Source organism: Orycteropus afer, unplaced genomic scaffold (assembly GCF_000298275.1).
Source record: "Orycteropus afer afer isolate SDZICR_OR568_19922 unplaced genomic scaffold, OryAfe1.0 scaffold00036, whole genome shotgun sequence".
In the NCBI taxonomy this organism is placed as follows: Eukaryota; Metazoa; Chordata; class Mammalia; order Tubulidentata; family Orycteropodidae; genus Orycteropus; species Orycteropus afer.
The window spans coordinates 9,830,129-9,839,191 of record NW_006921623.1 but is presented as its reverse complement, the minus strand read 5'-3'; positions in this window follow the sequence as shown (position 1 = coordinate 9,839,191).

The following is a 9,063-nucleotide window of genomic DNA, read 5'->3' as shown; positions in this document are numbered from 1 at the left end:
TACAGAGTATACACACACACACACACACACATGCACACAGAGAGAGAGAGAGACTCACAGAGATACACAGATGCACAGAAAGACACACACACACATACAGATACACACAGACAAAGATAGACACAGACAAAGATACACAGACACACTGAGACAGACACACAGAGAGATACACAGAAACACAGATGCATAGAGACACAGACACACAGAGATAAACAGATAAACACACACACACATACAACATGGACCATATCCCCTCCCAAGGGCTTTCCCTTGCCTTCTCAGCTTTTTACTCTTCTGCCATTTCCCACCACTCATTTTGTACAATTCTAATTGTACAAAATAGGATTGACTTTGCCCAAAAAGTGGCCAGCTTTTTGGTGGCCCCAGGAGAAGTACGATGTCACCTAGACATAAACTGTATGTCTGGGTTACTTTCAGCTGAAAGATTCCAAGTCATTTTGAAGATCCAGCCCCAGGTCAGGCCAAACCAAAAAACAAACTCACTTCCGTAGAGTCCATTCCAACTCATAGCAACCCCTCCTTGGGTTCCCGAGCGGGGATCTCTACAGAAGTAGATTGCCTCGTCTTCTTTCCAAGGAGTAGCTGGTAGGTTTGAACCACCAGCCTTCTGGCTAGCAGTCAAAGGCCTTAGGCACTATGCCAGTCGGGTTAGGCCATGATAGAAAATCATTTCTGGATGGTGTAAATGATCAGCACCATGAATGACAGACATGCCCAGACTGGTGCCCCTTCTTTTGCAGTGTCCACTGGTAGTTCACGCTCGGGTTCACCACATGCACCTGGGTTTAGATATTCTTGGGCCCAAGCTGCCTGCCAGTGGCTCTGCTAGCCCAAAGCTCCCCTTGCTATTCCACACCCTGCATGGGACAAGGCCGGAGAGTGGAGAGGCCCTCTCAGTCCCTGGTGGTTGGAGAATTGGCTCACCTTCAGCTCTCTCACTGCCCCTGCAAAAAAGACAGTGCCAGGGTCTGACTTTCTGCCTGAGTCCCAGTATCACCCCATGTCATCTAGCCCCTCCTCTCCCTGACCTGCTATATATAAGCACTGGGCTCACTGCCAAGACATGATAACAGTAAATCTTCCCTCATTCTTTTATTCATGCCCTCACCTCTGCAGATGCTGCTGAGGAAAAATACAACCTACAAAATCCCTGTGGGCTCTAGCAGTCTCTTCTTCACTCTTCTCTGATCACCTCAAGAAGACAGAAGACAGAAGTGGCCCACCAATCTTCCTTGGGGGTCGCACCCTCTTCCTTCTCCTCCTGAGCAGGTTCCACTGCTTTCAGCAGGCACCTGACACATGCTGAGCTCTGGACCAGGCTCTGAGGATCAGAAGGGAGAAAGGCCTGGGGAAATTGGGTGACCAGTATTCATAGCTTCCTTCCAGCTATGAATATATGTCTCACCTTCCTACCAGTTGCCATTGAGTCAGTTACGGCTCATGGCAATCCCAGGTGTGTTAGAGTAGACACTGTGCTGTATAGATTTTCAATGGCTGATTTTTCAGAAGTAGATCACAAGGCCTTTCTTTGGAGGCACGTCTGGGTGGACTCGATCCTACAACCTTTTGGTTAGCAGCCAAGCCCATTAATCATTTGCACAATCCAAGGACTTCACCTTCTTAGTCTCCTCCAAATTGCTGGGAGCTTCTGGACCCCGGAGATCCAGGCCCTTTGCTCAAAACATTAGGCGAGGTGACATATGACTGCCCTGGCTACTGTCTGAGGAGCCACTGTGGGAAAGAAGTAGCAACCAGGTCAGTTGCAGGGCTTGCTGAAGAAGTGGCCTCACTGTAAAGGTATTGGGACCATAGCAGCATCTGCGGATGTTGCAGCCTTTGAAAAGTCTAGTCTTTGAGAACTCCCAGAAAACTCTTCCCTCAGCTTGGGTCATCAAGGAAGGTTTCTACTAAACTCAGACCAAAGGAGGAAAAGAGGCAGCCGAGAGGCACTAGATTTTGCAAAACTCCTTTTATTATTTCCCTCATTCCCTCAGCTTTTTACACTAGGGTGACTTAAGGTGACCCACTGTCCCAGTTTGCCTGGGACTGAGGAGTTTGCTGAGACATGTGACTTTCAGTGCTAAAACCAAGACAATCCTGGACAAATTGGGACACCAGATCACCTGAAACAGGATCTTTCCTCACTGAGCTCAGACACGGCTAACTCAGAGAGCGATTTGGACACAAGATGCCTGTTAGTGGTTCTGTCTGACTCTGCTAGCCCCAAACTTTCCTCACTATTCCACCTCATGCAAGAGGAGAGGCTAGAGAGTGGAAGGTGGCCCTTGGCCAGCTTAGGAGCTGTCGAGGGAAGACAGGAAGAAGGCAAGTGTTCATGATCTTCATGTGGTAGAGCAGAGATTCCCTCAGCTGTCTGCGGCAGCCCATGAGGGCAGCACACAGGGAAGTATGCTGGGACAGTCAAGGAGTACTGCCTGTCCTTAAAGCCTGGGGCCTCAGGTGGCAGCTGCTTCCAGGGCATAAATGTTGACAAATATGACTAAACCAAAAACCGAACTCACTGCCATGTAGTCAGATCCAACTCATAGTGGCCCCTCCTTGGATTTCTGAGGTGGTATCTCTACGGAAGTAGATTGTCCAGTCTTCCTTCCGAGGAGTGGCTGGTGGGTTTGAACCACCAGCCTTCTGGTTAGCAGTCAAGTGCCTTAGGCACTATGCTGCCAAAGCTCCTTGACAAACATGGGGAATGGATTTTAATCTTTTGCCTGGTGCCTACTCCTCCCAGGGACCCAGAGGGCAGTTCTCAGGGAGAGCAACTTGCCAGGGAAAGGAAAGGAAAGAAAGACATTCTCAGTAATAGCTAATTTATTTCTTTTGATTTGTCTCTGAGAACTGGCTCCTCTCCAGGGGTCCAAACTGTTATGGAAAGATGTGCCAAGAAGCAAAGGAAGTTTGAGTTAAAGTTAGTCTGACTTGGCAGATTCCAGAGGCCACCTTGTCCAGACCCTTAATCTGGCAAGTGAGGACCCAGAATCCAGAGAGGCTGAGTCATGAGCTCAGGACAGGACAGTCCCGGGTGAAGGGGCCACCACAGTTAGAAAGCAGCAGCTGGAGCATTGGTTGTTACTCTCAGATGCCTCCCTCAGATGTTCCTTGGAAGGGAGGAAGGGAGCACAAGTCTGCAGTGCAGAAGGTAAGCCCCAAACTGTGGAAGCCTCTGCCTACTTGGAGCCCATTTGCTGTTTAGGTGAGGTAGGCACACAGATGGGGGAAACATGCCTTTCTGGTCCAGGACTGCTCTCCTTTTTCGGTTTAATTCCCTAGCTCAGTCCACTCTAGCACCAACTGCTATTGAAACTTCTGCAGCAGATTCCCATGGAACTGGAGTGCTCTGCGCTGGGGCCTCAGGGGCACCAGAAATCTCCCAAGGATGCCTGCCTGCTCCACACCTCCCTTTCCATAACAAACCCAGTGGGATTGAATCATTATGATCCATCAGGTTTTCATTGGCCAATTTTCAGAAGTAGATCACCAGGCCTTTCCTGCCAGTCTGTTTTAGCCTAGAAGCTCCACGGAAATAGCCACACACAAGCCTCCACTGACAAACAAGTGATAGCTGTCCATAAATGCATTGACAGGGAATCGAACCCAGGTCTCCCACATGGAAGGTAAGAATTATACCCCTGAACCACCACTGCTTCCACTCCCTACCTACTTCCTACCAACCTTCCTAGAGGTGAGGTTTTTCAGACACCGTTTAAAGACGGTTATGCATGAACACTGGGCTCCAGTCAGTTCAGTAGGAAGCAGAGTCCTGAAGGTGAGGTGAGACAAACCCAAGGAGGACATTCTGGCCTGTTTAAGTAGGGAGATGGGGAAAAGAATCCAGAGCCAGGGTGTTGAGGGAGGTGGAAGAGTAAGGCTTTGGTAAGCAGGTTATTCTTTCATGAGGGCTGGTATGGATTGAATTGTGTCCCAAAAGGATAATGTGTTATAAATTCTAATTCCTATACCTGTGATTATAATCACATTTGGGAGTGAGTCTTCTTTGTTATGTTAATGAGGGAGTATTAGTGTTGGGTGTGTCTTTAATCAATCTCTTTTCAGATATGAAAGAGCAGATGAAGCAAGATGCACAGAGGAGAAGATATATGTTGTATGATTGCCAAGGAACCTAGGAATAGAAGCTGAAAAGAGGCAAGGACCTTTCTCCAGAGTGGACACAGAGAGAGAGACTGCCCCCAGAACTGATGTCCTGAATTGGAACTTAAAGCCTGTGAGGAAATAAATTTGTTAAAGGTGCCTAGTTGTGGTATTTCTGTTACAGCAGCACTAGGTAAGTAAACAAGGGCCCTGTCTGTATGGCCAGGAGAGGGCAGAGAAGTGAGAAATGTGGTAAAGGGACTCAAATAGCCATCTCCTGAGAACAATGGTCCCAGATTTTATTCCATTTCCAGTATTGTGGGAAAGCCCAGCTCCTCCCAAAATAAAACGCAGGAAAGAGCCTGGGGAATGTTTCCCAAGGAACAGGAGGGCTGCCTCCTTGTTCCCAGCAACTCTTCCTAAGCCAAGCCATGGTGTTTTCAATCGCCTCATATGCATGTGAGAGCTGGACAACAAGTAAGGAAGACTGAAGAAGGGTTGATGCTTTTGAGTTGTATTGGTGAAGAATACTGGAGGTACCGTGGACTGCCAAAAGAACTAACAAACCTGTCCTAGAAGAAGTGCAGCCAGAATGCTCCTTGGAAGTGAGAATGGCCAGACTTTGTCTCACCTACTTTGGTCATGTTGTCAGAAGGAACTATTCCTTGGAGAAGGATATCATGCTTGATAAAGTGGAGGGTCAATGAAAAAAGGGAAGGCCCTCAACAAGGTGGATTAACACAGTGGCTGCAACGATGGGCTCAGGTATAGCAAGTATTGGGAGGCTGGACAGGATGGGGCAATGTTTCGTTCTGTTGTACATAGGATCACTGTGAGTCAGCGCTGACTTGAAGGCACCTAATGACAAGAACACCCACGGTACCACAGGAGAAAAAGCCTTCCCTCTACTGGCTCCTGGAGCCCCATAAGCTCACAGAAGGAGCAGATAGGAGCAGGCATCCCCCTGGGCATGGCAGCCTGAAGCACCCTTCTTGGGAAGCCACAGAAGGCTCAATGGCTCTGCCCAGGCAAATGGGATGCTGAATCCTACGGGGGCAGAGCACAGGTTTCCTGCACATGGAGTGTCCTGGCTTATTCAACAATAGTCTCCTGGAGCTTCTATAGTAATTACTGCCTCACACTCAGCTTCGTGCCTGGATGACCACTAATAATTTATTCCAAATAAGTGTCATCGCTCCAAGAAGACAGTTGGTTTCTCTACCTCTGAGTTCCCTGCAGAGCTTAACACAGCTGCGCATCCAGCTGGTCCTCATTAAAATCCTTCTGGACCTGAGTCTTCCCACTTTTCCTTGCCCCTACCTCCACCCCTGCACTCCAGCAGCTGGCCCAAGGAACAGAGCTGACCTAAACAACTCACTTTTCACTTTGCTAAGGGCTGGACTGGCAGATGCTAACAAAGAAAGGGCAGGAGCAAGCTCCGGATTGTGTAGATATGATTGTTAGCCTGGCAAAAAGTGCCGGGAGTTTCTGTAGGTAAATAGGGACTAGCTATTAGCAAGTTCTCTAATTAGGATACTCTTTATAGTTCTCCCGTGGATGATATTCATTTGTAACATTTAAGTCAGACCATGAATCTCAATGAAAACTGGAAATCTGTAAGAATATTGCCTGAGAAAAGCCTCAGGCAGAACTCATGAAACTCTCCCAGGTTTCAGGTATGTCACCTATAAAAAGAAGGGATGACAATGTGTTACTGTAGACAGGCAGCTAGATCAAATGACCTTATAAATGACCTTTCAATTCTATGCTTCTGTGAATATTCATCCATGCACAAGGCAGTGACATGGATTTGGAACAAAAAGACCCAGAAATTACACTCTGATGCTGGGACTTAGTAACTGGTTGGTCTTGGGAAAATCACTATCTCTGTGAACTAATTCTCATGTCTGCAAAGTAGGGACAGGAGGGGTCTAAGTGGTACAAGTGGTAAACACAATCAGCTGCTAACTAAAAGGATGGAGGTTGGAGGCCACCCAGAGCTGCCTTGTCAGAAAGCCCTGGTGATCTGAAAATCATCCATTGAAAACTATGGAGAACAGTTGTCCTCTGACATGCATGGGGTCTCCATGAGTGGAAATCAACTCAACAGCAACTGGTTTTAAAGTGGAGATGATAATAACAATATCTTTACCATACCGATGTTATGAGATACTGCACATGAGCAAGTTTTCTAAACTCTAGAGTGTTACTCAAATGTTAACCAATTATTATCAACAATCATACTAAAAACCAAACCCACTGCCATCGAGTTGATTCCAACTCATAATGACCTCCATTGGGTTCCCAAGGCTGTTCATCTTTATGGAAGCAGATTGCCTCATCTTTCTTTCACAGAGTAGCTGGTGTGTTCAAACCACCAACCTTTTGGTTAGCAGTCAAATGCCCTAACCACTACACCATCAGAGCTAACAAGTCACAGGACTGTAATAAATTAAAACCTCCTTTTCAATAAATGCATATAGTTGACATCAGCAACACAAAAATGATTGTAGTTGATGGGTTTGCTGTTAACTCTTCCGTCCCCAGAGGGACCAGCTGCTCCATCACTGCCTCCTGACATAGGTGCTGACTTCAGGGTCAAGGCAGGGGGTCTGAGCTCTAGGGACACAGGAAGAGGTTATTTGCCACCTTCAGGGCCTCTACCACCTTGCTTCTGCAATTTGACTGCACCTTCCCAACAACCTCTTCCCAGGTAAAAAACTGACAGTAAATTGGGGCATTCCATTTTTAGTGCTTCATGCAAAGGGAGAAGATGCTTCAGGAATGAATGAACATCCCATTGTACCACTCCTCAAAAACCAATATGCTGGTAAATTCACAAAACTGTGTTATTGCTAAACGCTAATTGCATTTCCTTGGGTAAGCGCCATAAAAAATTCATTGCAGTTTTTAGAAACAAGATGTCGATTGCGTTTTAGCTGCTAGAGAGGAGAAAGTGATGGAGCAGCTTAACCAGGAAAATGCTTACTGGGCATAAACAAAAAAGAACTCTCCCTAAGCCAAAAGGCTCAGTTCTGAAACAAGAGCTAAGAAGTCAGAACTTTCTTAAGAGATCATTGACCTCAGTGGTTCTCAAACTTGCAGCATCCAAGCACACGGATGGCTGAGGTATTTTGTTGCATAACATGGCATGTAGATTTAAGAAATTTAGACAATTTAAACGAATAAACAAACGCATGCCAAAATTCTAAAGCTCAAAAGGTTTTAGGCACCAAATCATTAAGAAATATGTATAGGAGGAAAATTGTAATTTTGTCCCTTGATTTGTATGTGAGAACATATATATACATATATACATTGTTTCACTTTTAATAACAGAATTCTTTGGACCAGTTCACAGAACTGTAATTTTAAAACAAACACCCTATTCCTATTCCAATCTCCTTTTTTAAAATGCCCCCACCCGGCAAGGCCAGCTAGAGCTGAAGTGGAAACAGGAAATGAGTCGTGAAGTAAGAACAGAAAGCGGGTTTTCAGGTGAGTACAGGAAGTGGCTGACGCACATAACAACAACAGGAAGTGGCCGAGACCAACGGGAGAGCAGGGAACATCCTGACTCACATAAGGTTGGTGCGGACTGGCCCAGCCTTGACCCCATCAGCCCAGGAGCCTCTCAGCCAGCAGTCCTCTAGGGAGGCACTTACCCCTCCTGAGGACATAGGGGAAAGGCAGGACTTGGGAGCATACCTGAGTATTCTCCCAAAAGATGTACACAGGGGCTTGGGAGAATGAGGTCAGGAGACCAGCCTCCAGAGGCTTCCTGCCACATGTTTCTCAGCAGCTCCTGCCTCTTTCCTTCTCCCCACATCCCTCAGTACCCCCACCCTCCCAACCCAGCCCCAATATCTCTTCTGTTAGAGAGCCTCTCAGGTGAGAAAGAGAGACTGAAGTCAGGGCCTGAGGGAAGAGGTCCTGTGGCCCAGTGTCCAGCCTGTGGGTGGTAACGGTCTCTCTTGTGGAGTGGTAGCAATCCATACTTTGTGCATCTGAGTACTGCTGCCTCTTCCACTTAGTGGACCTGCAGGAAACCCCAGGAAACATGAGGTTGGTATGCAGTGAGAGTGCAGGAAACCAACCAAACCAATCGCACCACCATAAAGTCCATTCCAACTCATGGTGACCTATAGCACGGGTTAGAACTGCCCCAAGGGTTTCCGAGGCTGTAAATCTTTACAGAAGCAGGCTGCTGAGGAGCAGTTGGTGGGTTTGAACAGCCAACCTTTTGCTAAGCAGCTAAGTGCCTTAATCACTGAACCACCAGAACTCCTTTGGAGGAAACAAGAGGATGTATATATAAAGGAACTGGATTTATAATCTGTTTCTACTGCATAATGGCTGAGCAAGTTTTACTTTAAGTAAATCACTTCTCTATTCAGAACCTTGATTTCCACATCTATCTAATGGCACTAAAATACCTACTTCTCTAGGTTTTCCGTTAGGTTTGATTGAGAAGATGGATGCATGTGTCCTCTATAAATGCTAAGGTTTATTATCTAGTACCACCTTGTTTCCCCGAGTCCAGCCTTGGAGAAAGATTCTTTTCATTCTCAGGCCCTGCAGTTACAACGTACTAATGGTAACATAGTGCCTAAAGCACTTGACTGCTAACCAGAAGGCTGGCGGTTCAAACCCACCAGCCACTCCTCGGAGGGAAGATGGGGCAATCTACTTCCGCAGTGATGTTGTTTTTGTTGTTATGTGCTGTCAAGTCAGACCCGACTCATAGCGACCCCTCCTTGAGTTTCCGAGGCAATATCACTACGGAAGTAGATACTGCCTTGGAAACCCAAGGAGGGGTCGCTGTGAGTCGAGTCCAACTCAACAGCACATAACAACAAACAACAAATACCAGTAAAGTGTGTGGATACACATTATCTCATTCGGCCTCCCACTGAACAGATGACGTTGAATGGCTTG